This window comes from Mytilus galloprovincialis, chromosome 13 (assembly GCF_965363235.1).
Source record: "Mytilus galloprovincialis chromosome 13, xbMytGall1.hap1.1, whole genome shotgun sequence".
Classification (NCBI taxonomy): domain Eukaryota; kingdom Metazoa; phylum Mollusca; class Bivalvia; order Mytilida; family Mytilidae; genus Mytilus; species Mytilus galloprovincialis.
Window position 1 is genome coordinate 25,083,651 of NC_134850.1, and position 16,138 is coordinate 25,099,788.

Here is a 16,138-nt window from a genome sequence, read left to right on the forward strand (position 1 = left end):
TTAATTCCGCTAAAAGTCCTTCATTTACACCTTTCATGAATGTGAGCTACCGAATTAGACTATTTACCGGATTTGTAATCACATCAGCAACACGACGGGTGCCACATGTTGAGCAAGATCTGCTTACCCTTCCGGAGCACCTGAGATCACCCCTAGTTTTGGGTGGGGCTCGTGTTGTTTATTCTTTAGTTTTCTATGTTGTGTCATGTGTACTATAGTTTTTCTGTTTGTCTTTTTCATTTTTAGCCATGGCGTTGTCAGTTTGTTTTAGGTTTATGAGCTTGACTGTCCCTTTGGTATCTTTCGTCCCTCTTTTCTTTTACACAAGTTCGTTGTACGTTTGCAAGGATAGTTACTTTTTTAAAAGAGTGAAATTATTAAAGGCGAGAAACTCCCATTTGATGTCTACATACCCTTTCAATCCAAAGGTATGTGTAACAACATGTCACAATTAACATTTTTTTCCCCCATTAAAACTAAGTTTTATTAACATATTTACATTTGTTAATATATACATCAAATACCGGTACCTTATCCCGGCCTCGTTAACATTAGTATAGCACATCTATTATGGTTAATTATGTTAGTACACAAATTTTCATTGATCCGGATATCATTCATGTTTTCGCCTGAATGATTTTCTATACTAGTATCTTTGTTTACAAAGAAGGTAGATAACACGTGCAGTGCATATATATGGAATATAAACTAATTAGTGCTTTTTTTTTTCAAGGAAAGGTTTTCAAAAAATTTGTTTTGAATGGATTATTGATATGCCGATATCTTTTTCTGTTGTGAGTATTCGATTGATATGCAAATGCGTTTTACATGTTTACCAAATATAACTACAGTAAAATCGGATACTATTTTATCGATTGAAAGTAATTTTCATTTTCTGAGTGTTCTAATGTCAGATTATAGATTGTAACGTTATGTCTTGGATAACGTTAAACTAGTATAAAAAAAAATATGAGTGGACAACAACAATTAACAATTTAGTAAATATTTGTTGTCGATATGTTATACCGTTTTTTAAAAGGAGTAAAAATAAACAAAAATCAAAATGTCGTATATGACCTTCAACTTTAACCTTGACCTTGACCTAATTTTTTTTCGACCAATGACCCATATTCAATAGACCCTAGGTTTCTATCACTTATGGTTAACCAATTACAAATAGATATCACTTATATCAAATTAATTAATCAGGGGAAATAACTGTCATATGGAATCTAAGAATCATTTCGGTCAAAATTAAACAAAACATCCTAAACATTTAACGAGCAATTTGGAAAAATAAAATTGTTGTTATCTTTTATTGTAGCGAAGGAGATACACACAAAAGAAAAAATGTGTTCGGGAAAATATCTCAAAGAAAATTGTTCAGCTGAGCCATGTCAAATATAAAAGCGCCTATAAAGTTTTTGATAACATAATAACAATAAGTTGCCAAACAAATTTTACACACAAGAAACATATTTCGCGAAAGAAAAAATATAATAATCAGAACAAATTCAATAGGTCTTTTCACAGAAAAGTGGAAAGACCTGATATTAAATAAGCAAATGTTCTTGGTATTTTTCTCCTCGATCCAATTTCTTTAATTCACGAAAGACGGTTAAGAAAATGTCTATCTATTAGAATTTAATACTGTTATATTAATCTATTTGAAATATATTATATAATGTTAATATTAAATGCAAACAAAACAACACACTTTCAAAGGCAAAAAACCTTCACCTCTATTTACCTTTTATATCCTTTGCATTGCCTTACCAGAGGAAACAACTATACCAGGATGTATCTGAAATTCTAAAATACCACACTACCTAAGAAAGAGTTCCTGGATATACATTTTTCCCCCGTATTTATGACTTTATTTTCAAATAAATATTCTAATAGTATTGCACCAAAGCTCGACCGCTATGTTTTGGTTACAGTGTTATAACAGATGAAAGAACTGTGCACGTTTTTCTTGTTACATCAGCACACAAAATGAAATGACCATATCATTATTCATCGTATGTCAGTTTTTGATAAATGTTATCTAAACAAAAAAGTCAAACATTTGAAATCCGAGGGATGTGTAAGTATCGAAACAGTTGAAGAGCTATATGACAAAGATACCTAAAATAAAAAGCCAAATTCCTCTAATGCCAACTTTACCTGAGGGAGTTGAATCCTTTTGGTTTCTTTATAATTTGAAAATTTATAAACGGACAATTTTTGAAAGGTTTGTTATAAATCATGATTTACTTTCTTTGAATCAATCTTTTTTTCACTGGAAACATTTTTTTTTTCAAATCGAAAGAGAGTTTTCTTCTGACGATCCCAATGTTGTGTTAAAATGACATGAGATATAAACTACTGAAGGAAGAGTGGCACATTTCGTTGGGCCGCAACTCCTCTGAAACCATACAAAATTGGAAATGTTTGTAATATGACATATAAATCATGTATTGTTTTGTACCTCATAAATTTGGGGTAAACATGGGATAATTTCCACTTCCCTCCCCCTTACTGATTTTTTTCAGTAAAGAACAAATTATCCCTTGTTTCCTACTTTCTTCATCTGGTTTGTGCTCCTATAATTCCGGGATGAACATTGGGTAATTTCTAGTTCCCTCTCCCTTAATATTTTTTTGATGAAGCATAAATTATCCCTTTTTATACGCCCGTCAAAATTTTGACGGGACGTATTATGGTATACAAATGTCCGGTGTCCGTCCGTCTGTCCGTCTGTCCGTCCGTCCGTCCGTCTGTCCGGCGTAAACATGTCGCACCGTAACTTGAGAACGACTTATCCAAATCTCATGAAACTTAAAATAATTGTTTCTTATGATGGTCAAATGATCTGTATACTTTTTGGTGAAAATAAGATTTAAACTTTTTGAGTTACGGCACTTTGTAACTAAAACAGGGGTGTGTTTTTTTTCACATGTCGCACCCTATCTCAAAAACGTTTCTTGATTATTGCTTAAAACTTTACACACTTCTTAGTTATATTAATCTTAATATCTGTATACTTTTTGGTGATGATTCAAAATTTCATTTTTGAGTTTTTGAGTATTTTATAAAAAAGGGGGAGGGTTTTTTTACATGTCGCGCCGTATCTCAAAAACGATTTATGATTATTGCTTAAAACTTTACACACTTCTTTGTTATATTAATCTAAAGATCTGTATACTTTTTGGTGATGATTCAAAATTTCATTTTTGAGTTATTGAGTATTTTGTAAAAAAGGGGGAGGGTTTTTTTACATGTCGTGCTGTATCTCAAAAACGATTTATGATTATTGCTTAAAACTTTACACACTTCTTTGTTATATTAATCTAAAGATCTGTATACTTTTTGGTGATGACTCAAAATTTTATTTTTGAGTTATTGAGTATTTTGTAAAAAAGGGGAGGTTTTTTTTTACATGTCGCACCGTATCTCAAAAACAATTTATGATTATTGCTTGAAACTGTACACACTTCTTTGCTATACTAATTTAAAGATCTGTATACTTTTTGGTTTGATTCAAAATTTTATTTTAGTGATATTTGTAAAAAAAAAAAAGGGTGGGGGGGAAGGGGGTTTCACATGTCCCACCGTGTCTCAAAAACAATAAATGGTTATTGCTTAAAACTTTCTCAGAAACTATTTATGATTATTGCATAAAACTTCCACACAAGACGTCGGGCGTATCATGCGCTCATGGCGCAGCTGTTTATTAACTATACTCGTTACCTGGTTTCTGCTTACTTGTCTCTCAATTCCCTCTAAAACAATTCCCACTCATTCCCAGGCTTCGATTCCAGAACGGATCATAGGGGGCAAGGAGGGGGTTTTGAGAGTTGAAACCTCCTTTCCCCCTTTTTTGAACGATCAATACATTTGAATGGGACATATGGGTGGAAACGGCATCTCCTAAAAAGGTGAAAATGAAACTGAGCTATATGTCGAATACGTGGAAATCACCCTTTCTTGAAAATTTATATTAAGTCCAATAATTGGTCAAAACGTACAATTTGAAGTTTATAAAATTGGAAGGGGCATTACATCAGTAGATTTAAACTATTTATCAAAGTTACACAAAAAGCGGTGAAAGTATTTTTGAGCTATAGTCGGAAGACTGCAACCACCACATCTTTATATTCAAAAAATTAAATCCGAAATTTCTAAAAATCAATAGATATTAATAAATAAATATTTTACCAAAGTGTCTTGTGAAATATTAACAGCGGGTTGTAGTTATTGTACCACCAGATCGTGTCAGACTGAAGACCAGGACAACGGTATACACCATATTTTTTTCCCGTCTTAAAATACAGGCGTATGAAAATGTATACTGCTAAAACATTTAATCAACTAACTCAGTGATAGTTTAAGTGATGTTTGGTTTAGAGCTAAAAGTATTACTACAATGTACCAATAAAACTTTGGGAAAGAAATTATCAGAAACCTAAAAAAAACTTAATTCTTTATTTAGTTAGTGACTTAATCCCTAAATTCATTTAAGGTGGTACCTAACACCTTAACTAAAATTAATTTGGCTCGTTTAATTTTCTTAAAATTTTGACAAAGTATTTACTTTGACCCTTTGACAAAAATACAAAAAAATCAAAAGAATTGAACCAACCGTTTAATCAGAAAAATTACACTGGTTATTTAGCAGTTTGTCAAACACTTATTTTGATCATTGAGGAGCTTAATATTCCATTAAGAACACAACGTCATTAAAACGTTCTGCTGATTTTACAAGTTATCTCCCTGTAGTGTTAGGTACCACCTTAAGGACGTAATTCTTCAATTCGTTTATTGACTTAATTCACTAACCCTATAATTGACGGAGTGAACATGGGATTATTTCCAATTCTCTTTCCTTTACACATTTTTTTTTGTGTCAGTGAGGCATAGATTATCCCTTGTTTTCTACCCTCTTCATATGGTTCCCGACAAGAATTTTTCTATCTTACTGATATGACCGGATGAAAAGCATTTTTATTATTTGGACTATCAGCTTTCTGACTCTAATTATCATATCTGTTTATTGTCAATATTAGCTCAAATATTCCCATACAATTATCTTTTGGTTGAAAATGTTTATATCTTCTACTATATACTACTTCTTAAGAATAATGTATATTCAGTTTTGGAAAGGTTCTCGAACCGTAAACACCGGACTCAATATTGTAACATCGTTTATATTCTTGTTGCCGGATCGTTTATTAAATTGTAAAACTTTATACCTACGTGAATCGTCATTCTAATACCCACCAAATAGTCTGGCTATACTACCCTCGTCATCTGGTTTCCTCCCGACTACCAATAACCTAACTCCCACTCATTCCCAAGCTTCGATTTAAGAATCATGTCTACCTCAGGGTCGAATTAGTAAGGGGTAGGTCCGAGGGTTGGAACCCCTTTGTTCATGGGTCGGGAACCCCCTTTAAATATTGGCTTGATACACCCGCTCGTATTTGAAATCATAATTGGTATATTTACAATACACTAGGAATCCTCTTCGTCTGGTTCCCGTCCCTGTAATTGAGGGGTGAATTTCGGGTAGTTCAAACTTCCATCACAATTACTTTTTTTTGTGATATATAGAATTTTTCTATTTTACTACCTTCGTCACATGGTTCAAGCCCGACTCCAAATTCCCTTTAACCTCACTTCTAATAATTCCTCGATTCAAGAATCATGTCCACCTCAGTGGCGGATTATGGAGGGGAAGGTACGAGGGTCGGACCCAAACCTTCTCTTTGGATCGGAACCCCGGTAAAAAAGTCTGGATCCATCCGCTCGTATTTGTTATTATAAGTGATGTAAAAAATGTTCAATACTCTAGGGATAAAATTTGCGAAAATACTAAATATTTGAATCAAAAAGGAACAACAACTAAAAGGAAATCTTCCGTATCAAAGACATTGTCATCCGCAGTCAAGCCGAATGATGACCATAATATAATACTTAACACTATTAGAGCTGACAGTAACAGTTATGAAGACTATTGCAAATAAATAATATATATATACAACTCGTCTAAACATCAACCCAACAATGTTAGATCTGTAAATTTGCTTTCGCAAATTTTTGGTTCTTCCCCCGCCGGGATTCGAACCCATGCTACTGTGATATCGTGACACCAAATCGCCTGCACTGCAGCCGTCCCGCTAGACCACACGACCACCTGGGCTCTCAAAAAAAGAGCTTTCGCTGGCCGTGTGTTACCTTTCCACGTCAGTTTTAATCTAGCGGCGTACTACAGTACATGATATATAAGGCATGAAGATGTTATTGTTACAGATCAGCTAAATTATCTATAGTAAAGGATCCTACAAATTAATGCAATATACGGTCACAGAAAATAATTATATTTATAAGTACGTCTGAGTCAGTGACAACTCTACAACAGATGTATCCATCGGATCGCCATCAATGATGGTGATACATGGCTGTGTACATAATGTATATACAACTCGTCTAAACATCAACCCAACAATGTTAGATCTGTAAATTTGCTTTCGCAAATTTTTGGTTCTTCCCCATATATATATATTGTGTATGTAAAGTTAAACAGGGACATTGTCATCCGCAGTCAAGCCGTATGATGACCATAATATAATAATTATCACTATTAGAGGTAACAGTAACAGTTATGTAGACTATTGAAAATAAATAAAAAATCTATTTATATAATAAGAAAGGATTATGTATGTAAAATGAATGTCGTATTGCTTTACACAGTTTGATCTCTCACACTTTTAATCGACCAAAACACATACATAATCAGTATAGTCGAATTGATGGTGAAGGGGTATTCAGAAAAAAATACAAATACCATATCATAAATTAAATGATACATTCATTGAAGTGGACAGAAACCCTTTTTAAAGCATGTTTTTAATATAAATTCCCTGATGGAGATTTAATGCTTAAGTATAAATATCCATCGAGCTTAGTCGATTCTTAGATTGAGGGGTGGCACTGACAAATTTGAGTCGTCTGCAACGGTCTTAAATGTTGTACCTGGATGGAAAATTTTGAAAATTTGACCTATGTGGTCAAATGAATATTTCTTTTATTTATATTGTTGTTAAACATTCATAAAAGAGGGACGAAAGAAACCAGAGGGACAGTCAAACTCATATATTGAAAATAAACTGACAACGCCATGGCTAAAAATGAAAAGGACAAACAGACCAACAATAGTACACACGATACTACAAAGAAAACTGAAGAATAAACAACACGAACCCCACCAAAAACTAGGTGCTCCAGAAGGGTAGGCAGATCCTGCTCCACATGTGGCACCCGTCGTGTTGCAAATGAGATAACAAATCCGGTAAATAGTCTAATTCGGTATCATAAAATACTATTATTTATGAAATAATGTAAAATCACTGAAAAGGTAATATATATCAAATTCAAGCAGTTAAAAAGAACTATTTGAGTAATTTATCAATATTACGTGGTTGCGTAAAAACAAGTACCTCAAAAAACTTAGTCACAGGATGTTTGGTGATATCTGAAAACATGTTCATACTTAATTTGTTCAGAATATTTTCATTCAAAAGGCAAGTACGAGACTTGACACCGTACCAGTATGATTGACAACTATTAATATTCACAAAAAAGTAGCCTGCCTCAAAGGTGAGATTAATAATTTGAATTAAATCTAAGGCAGATGGTAAAATTGATCACAGTTAATTTATTTTGCATTATATTACACTATACCCTCACTACAAAATTCCTGACCTCAATAGTAAACATTTAGTTACCTTTGATCTAAACTACATTCGAATAGTCACTAGATTGATTATTACAGATGAACGATTTAGTATAAATAAGATGTATAGTTTATGCAAAGAAAAGCTATTAAATAAATTATGTAAACTAAAATGCAACCACTTTCTACTTTAGAAGTTAAATCAGAGTTTGAATCATCTAACATTATTCAACAATGTGAGTAGTAGTTTTCATTTATTTACTTACAACAATAAATAATATTGCATTATTCTCGCCGGAACATTTTTGCAATATAATTTATTTTATCCAATTAAATTGATGTTTCTAAAATAGAAATACAAACAAGTCACTTGATATTTTGTTGTTGTTGTTGGAGTAGTTCTTTTTGAATATTTCTTTCTGGAAATTACGTTTATTCAAATTCCTTGAAAGATTCGTCCTTACAATCATATCAAATATGTTCAAAATGATAAATGTTTAACAAAGAATGATTAAATGTTATGCATCGTCTAAATTTAAAATATTGAAAGAATTTACATTTTAGAAAATGCTCCTTCTTTGAGCAATAACATAATTTGTTTTCAGTGGCAATAGAAATGCGAAAAAAACTGTAATCCATCTTCAATGTCATGTAATTTCATATAAAAGAGCAGTAAATGATCCTTTTAGTGAGATAAGTTATAACATGAATGTGTCCATAATACAGGGATAACCTACTTGCACTATACTTTTCTATGATCAGCGTACCGTGAAATAGATATCAACACTCTAGTCTGGCATTATAATTAGAAAGATCATACCATAGGAAACATGTGTACTAAGTTGCAAGTTGATTGGACTTCCATTTTATCAAAAAATATCATGAGCCTGAAAAAATTTAAGATGAACCCAGACAGACGGACAAGCGGGCGGACGAACGCACGGACAAACAGACGAAATTCATAATGCCCATGAATAAAAATAAATGTTATATGCTTGAACGCAGAAATATTCCAAAAACCAAAAAGCAATTACTTAAATGGTAAATCTAAAAAAATCGAGCTTGTTTTATAATCATAAACAATTATCTTTCTTGACGTGATAGTGTTTTATCAAGATTTAGTTTTTTTATAATAATTTTATCTCTATCTTTTCTGTATAATGCTGCACAAACATTGATGATAATGTCGAAAACATTGAATCCGTTTTATGTGAACTTCAATTCACATCGTAGCTAAAGTAAGATAACGCTTGAATTGTGCGTGTCCGGATATTTAAGAGAAAAAAAGTGTCAACATTAATAATGAAACCAAGGTAAAGCATTTAATTGCCTGATTCGATCCACAAAAAATCTTTCTTATACACGAAAAAAAACCGTAATAAACATCTATTTTCCGTCAGTTTTAGTTTGTTACCCCGATTTTGTTTTTTGTCCATGGATTTATGAGTTTGAACAGCGGTATACTACTGTTGCCTTTATTTACAGACCTGGAAATCAAACGGATTCACATTCTATTTATATCTATATTTTATGTTTTAATCAATTTTATGACCGTCGCAGGTAATGGGGGGGGGGGTCAACTCAATAGTTAATTAGATGGCGTCATGATTAAAATACACACAAAATGAAGCTACAATTTATCGAGCCCATTCCCTGTAAATTGTTTATTTCCGACCTTAGATATAATATGGATAGATGTTTTACATGGTTATAATTCAAATATGAGAATTTTAGTCAATATGGTGAACATGAATTCGACAGTTAGTGCCCCTTAAGTTGTGATCATTTGAACCCTCTATGTTCAATTTCACCAATGGGAACCAGGTTTGTTGCAGGGCAGAGTCATCGGATACATTTTTCAATGAAGGTACTACTAAATTAATCATTATCAATATGGCTTAGTTTAATTTCATTTGGCAAAGTAGATTAAGAGTAAATGATTTTTGTAAAGATTAAAATAAATTACGATAATGGCAATAACAGAACTGTTTTTTTCTAATTCATTTTTTCTCTCTCAAACTTTCGGAGCTTCGTCTAAATGGTGTCAAGTATTTCAAAACGAATCCTCAGGATATTTGAAAATAAAAAGATTTGGTATAATTGACAATGAAACAAATCTCCATAAAAGTTAAATTGACATAGAAGTTAAGAAATAAAGGTCACCGTATGGCCTTCGTCATTGAGCAAATTGCATACCTCATAGTCAGCTGGTATAATAGTTTGTTTTTTATTCAGACATTTCCTGTATGAATGTTATTGATTTATTACCGTTTAAACTTTTGAATCTTTAAAAAATGTAAATCCTTAATTAAATTATTGATAGAGTAAAACTCAACAAATGTATTACATGCCTCTGCATCATTTCGCATAACCAAAGGTAAGTATTATTAATATTTGATCATTGTTTCAATTTCCACTAGGTTTAAACGCACAAATGACTTCCAAACATTTGTCAGAGTTGTCCCCAATGACCAATGTTGTATTTTATTGTTTACTCATGTCCCCCCCCCCAAAAAAAAGTCTGTGTCTGATCATCACCTCTATGCTGATTTAACTCGAAGCAGGAACCAACTTAATCCAAGGTGTTTTTTTTTATATTGACCCATACATAATTTTTTAGAGATTTTTTTATCTGAGTTTTAATTTGTTTGAATGGCAGTGGCAATGTGTGTGTTGTTTGATTTACTGCCTTTTCCGTCCCATTACTATCATTTCTCCCTTCTTCTGCCAATGAAAATATATGTAAGCAAGGTTTCCCCAGTTATGTTGCTTCGGTTTTTGTAACAATTAAACATGGACACGATTCCGAGATAAGGGTACTTTATCATCCCCCGATTTATCATTGCAAAAGTCGTAAGTTGTTAATAACATTGCTTGGAAACGGAATGCATTGGTTCACATTTAAGCCAAAACTCGATTTTCGTTGTTGATGGTTCTTTTTTGTTGTATGTTTGTGTAATGACCAAATCATTAGTTTTTGTAAGTTGCTGTCAATTTATTTCTAAGACAGGCAGAAGTGAATTGTTACCGACACAGTCAAAATTTGTGAATTAAATCTTTTTTGCATTAAAAAAAAAATAAAACATTAATTTTCTTTTCCGAGCTAAGATTAAATAATATAGATTTGGCACAACGATTTAGAACTGATGATTTTCAATGGATTTAATTTAACGATTAATTTGTACTTCTATCTGTTTTGACTCAAGCGGACAAGTCTAACGAAGACAAACCGCACGCTTGGCATTATTATTTAGGTATCTGTGAACATTGATACGTGTGCAATGCGTAAGAACATATCAAACTAGCAATGCGTTTCCACCGAAATCAAATAATTCAAGAATTCAATGTTATCTAGAAAAGAAGAATTTTTAGAAACTGTCATAACGAGTTACCAACCTGTTTCATCAACGTCTTCGGCAAATGGATTGTTTTCCGTTAAACTGAATACCACCAAGTATATCGCACGTTTAGTTAGAAAAGATTGATGTGTTAAATAGTATTCGTTATGACCCGCAAAGTCCATAATAAAACAGTCTGCATATTCCCTTTGTGAAACCTTGTCTTTGCATCCATTTTCTAAAACAGTTTCTGTAGTCTCATTTTCTATTGTGAGAGTTTTCGTTTGTTCAGTCATATTCCCTTGATGTGCACTGCGAGAAACCTCACAGCTGTCATATCTACTTTTGGAGTTTACTCGAGACGTTTTAGTTGAGTCTCTGTATGCATGTGTGCTCTGTATTTTGACTACAAAAAAAAAAGATAGTGTTTCATTACTTTACTGTTGATATTTATTTTGAATTAAATTAAGTGAAGATATACTGACTGATAAAAGCAGGAAGTTTGCTTAATTATATAAAAAAAATTCTCTTTGAAAAAACTATGTTAAGTTTATGATTAATGAAAAAAAAAATGTCAAAATAACCTTCATATGTTTGGATATGATAATCTGAATTTTTTTAGCTTGTGCTTTACACCGTTCGTGTTGGTTGAACTGAATTGAAGACGTGCATTACGATCTAAATCCTCTTTATTTTTTAAAATATCGCCACCTATTTCATTTGCTGAGTTCCCTTGACGATACAATTGTTACAAGAAAACACAATCAGTCGATGTCAATTATATACTACCAAGATTGTTCAGTTGGTTAGGTATATGGTATCTCATTTTTTGAACAAAAGAAACATCGAAATTCTGACTATGTGACATAAACCTTACTATAAATAACAAACAGTACACTCATGGCTAAAACAAATTAAAATTGCGAGTGTTTTATGTTTTAATATCAACTTGCCAAAAAACAAATCATAGGCAACGCTTGTGCTGGATATCAATTACTAGTAAGACATATTCTCAATTTTGTTCATTTTTTTCTTTAACTGAAATTAAACTTCTGGCGGATGAGTTCCTTGAAATCACATTTAAGGCTTATCTGATATTCATATTTTTTGAAAGCCTGTCTTCTGATGCTTACATATCTGATAAGTAATGGTACTGTTTACTTTATGGGTTTACAAGGATGAATACGTTTAATGTCGTCAAACATATTTACGATGAGATGGTTAAACTGCAGAATGGTGCAAGTCGTCTGGTAACAGATAATATATGATTTGTAACCAAATACTGATTACTCAAAATGTCCTTTCCATTCACTGGGTTTGTGTAGACTATATTGGGCAATGTAACTTGCGAAATCCAGAATGTTGTATATCTTCTTATGTGTCGATGTGGCATGCAGTATGTTGGCGCGACAGAACAGCGATTCAAAAAACGCATGAATGATAAGCAGAGTGACTACACCTGCAACTCCCCTTGGTACGCCAAAACTAATCTCAACTTATTACCACCACTATCATAGACCACAACGAGGGTTGGTTAAGGGTCGATAGACTTGCTCGGGAAACTGTTTCGCTAAGAAAGTGAAGGACAGTCCCCAAAGATGGCATGGGTAAGAGTCCTTATCGTCAATTGTTTCCAGTAAATCAGAAAGAAAAATAGGACGTTTACAGATGTAAGGAATTTTATCCTCCTTCCAAAGATTGATTAACAATTTACCTGCGTATACGTATTGCTACGTGATAATTTGTATAACGATCAATATCATAATTTCAGTTTGACTATAACCACATGTTAAGATAAGAATCTTTTTACATCTTACTGATGAAAGTTATAAGTTATCCGAAATATTTAACATTTGTTCATGATTGTATATTTGCTGTTGAAGATGTACCCTTAAACCTAGTTATAAAAATTACCTCCTTCCGCTTGGTTATGTTGCACTGTCGTTTCGGGTGAGTGTGATATATGCTGTATCTCCTGTGAACAATCGATCTTGTTCTGTACGGACTGAAATGTGATGCCTAATTCCTCGGGTTGCTTTCGCATTGCTCTACCAATCCTTTCATCTGGTGTTTCCCCTTCAAAGTGTTTAAACAGTATGCCAGAATATTATACATTAAATGTACAAATGGAAGATTCTTTTATGTTATTTCAAAAACACAGCAAAATAATTTTCAGAATGCATGTATGGTGTATTAGATTAACTTTAGTATTTGTATTTAGTGTACAGAAACTACTAATTAATAGAATTTCCAAAAAATTATCAATTAGTAAGTGTTAAATGCTTGATAAATCCATTCCCTATTGTTATATTCCCTTATTTGAGATGGCAGTGTTACTTTGACAACTTAATAATGTATTCAGATATCACAACTCGTGTTGTAATGTCCGTGTCGGTAGTGACGTTCTGAATTTCAACGAACAATATCTATGTATTACTTTTATTTACCGAGCTCGAGAGTTTAGTGACGGTCATAGTTTACTTAAAAAAAGATATTTCTCTATTAAGATTTTTGAATACTGAATTTGGAGTAACTGTTGTACCTTTTAACAAGTTGTCAGTATTCCTATAGGAAAAGACGACTGTACGTCCTTCATTGCTGATAGAGATTCATTAATATATTTTCAAGACCTAGAGAAGTAAAGAAATAACAGACACGTCTTTCTCCGCGTTAATTTTTTTTACTGATACATCCAATTTGACATACACAGTCAACTCAGTACCGGACTCAATGACAAACAAGACACTTTTAATTTTGAAATTATAACTTTCCTCCGCCTTACAAGAACTATACCAACTTGACAATTTTTTGGTATGACAATATAACATGTATAATTTCACATCTGTTCTAGTACTCTGTACAACAAAGTTATTATTATTATTATTATTTTTTTTTTAGATATTTCCGTTCTCCATCATACTGTATACCTTACAACAAAATTGTTTTCGTTTAACTGTTTACCCTTTATTTTATTGATTTTGATTGAACATTATGTCATGTATCAAATTCATCCGTTCAGTGTATGTTTACTTGTGTTAGTATGTCTTTTGAATGAATTAAGCCATTTCAATGGGTATTTTATAGTGTGTATTTCTATGTTGTAATGTTACACTGTTGTATCAGGTTAGTGGTGGCATACATGTTTTACTCTGCCACATTATTTTTGTGCCTGTCCCTAGTCAGGAGCCTGCGGTTCAGTGTCGTGTGATAATGTATATGATATTTGTTTTTCTTAAATTGTTTTGTACATAAAAATTGTTGATAGTTTTCTTGTTTTATAACTGTTATTTCGGTTTTTTATTATAGCTGACTATTTGATATTGGTTCTGTTCATTGTTGAAAGCCGTTTTGTTACCTTTAGTCTTTGCATTTTGTCTCTTGTGGGCAGTTGTCTCATTGGCAATTTTACTACATATTCAAATATACATGTGCAACTAAGTGAACATTTTAATAAAGTCTTAAATAGTCCAATGATTTTAAGGTTGATGATATACCGCCATCTTGGATTGGACAATCACAGTACAAAATCGGTCTAGTTATTTGCCCAAATCTGCAAATTTGTAGACAGATTTGCAATTTAATAGTTATACTGTTTATGTATATAAAGAACACTTGGTGATTTATTGTTTTATCCAAAATATTTAAACTAATGTCATTTTGTTTGGTTTTTAGAATACTTTTTTCTATTTTTTTTAGTCATTTAAGGGGAGATAACTCTTTTAGTAAGAGATATATACTGGACTAATAGGGAATTTTTTTTATTGTTACTTGTAGCAAGAAAACAGTTTGGTGGCACCATTTTTTCTTTTTTTTTTTTGCTTAAAAACATACAATAAAATCTATCTTCTCACAATTTATCTCATAGAAATTTTTTTTATGCACACTAATTTGTTTTTTCATGAACAATCTAACCAAATTTATGCAATTTGCAACGACTCATAGCTTAAAAAAATAGCACGATGACCCATTCTTTTTATTGTATTTTTGAGAAAAGCATAGAAAAATCTTCATTTTGGCAAATTATAAGAAAATTCTGTCTCAAAAAGTCTATACTTATGATCTACCTTAATTAAATATGTATTTTGTTACTTTGCAGCAATATAAATAATGTAATGTAGAAAAGAACAAACAAAAATCTCAAACTAAACGAGCTACTACCTTCACAAAAAGTCCACTCTCCGTTATTGATATCCACTTTGCATTTGGTCTCAATGTCCTTTTCATCGGAAGGAAGCACTTTTTGAAACAGTTCATGAGTTATTCTATGCTTTAAGCTAGTTTTTCCAGCATTATGTTTACCAAGAATTTGAAGGGGCATGTCGTATCGTTTTATACTTCCTTCAATCAAAATCTGAGAACATCTCTCCTTTACTATTCTGTCTTTTGTTTGTTTTTCTATTAAAATTTTATAAAATAAAAGAAATATGAATGTTATCTAGATAGCCATTACGTAAAAAATGGTTTATATATTCGAGCTTACTCATACGAGGCAGGTTACTTTCCTTTGTCTCTATGAACCATCATTAAAGTTTTCAAATAACCTTATGTCAAACTATAGTCTAGTAAGAGATACCGATCCTATACCCACTTCATTTTAACGTTGGTGGATAATTGTCAAAGAAGATAAATTAAAGATAGATAAAATTGTCGACCCAATGTGTGTAGTAGATTATGTCAAATAACTCATTGACTAGAAACATATACTGAAGGACTCATGCCGTGATCACATCAAACGCCATGTACAGTAAACATGTTTACAATTAGTTTAATGTAATTTACACTGGTTTCACATAGAATTTGTTCACATCTCTACACCTTGTTTAATTACCTGTATATTCGATTTGTTCACACTTGTAAACACTCAATATTTGATTGCTAACATCAAAACAAAAGAATAAAAATATTCGAGTGAAAGAAATCTCACTCAGACCCCCCTCCCCCCCATTTTTTTTAAGTGATTGCTCCTTTATGGAAGCCATTTTGATGATTTGCAGTAGTTCAACGATAATAAAGATGCCTCGATTACGCATTATAAAACATAGGCTGCATCATTGTGCTCATAGACGGGGAAAAAAATTGAGAT

General features: G+C 32.2%; 1 long non-coding RNA gene across 2 annotated transcripts in view; it reads right to left on the reverse strand.

Annotated features, from left to right (window-relative positions):
• Positions 1-15,408, reverse strand: part of LOC143057751 (uncharacterized) — a 54,717-nt gene extending 39,309 nt beyond the window's left edge. Inside the window, exons 1-4 of one of the 2 annotated variants that reach the window (XR_012972812.1) lie at positions 15,214-15,408; positions 12,970-13,131; positions 11,114-11,461; positions 1,751-1,812 (exon numbers count right to left, since the gene is read on the reverse strand). This is a non-coding gene — a long non-coding RNA (uncharacterized LOC143057751). The remainder of the gene's footprint in view (positions 1-1,750; positions 1,813-11,113; positions 11,462-12,969; positions 13,132-15,213) is intronic. The other variant, XR_012972811.1, reaches the window with a different exon arrangement.
• Positions 15,409-16,138: the final 730 nt, after the last annotated feature.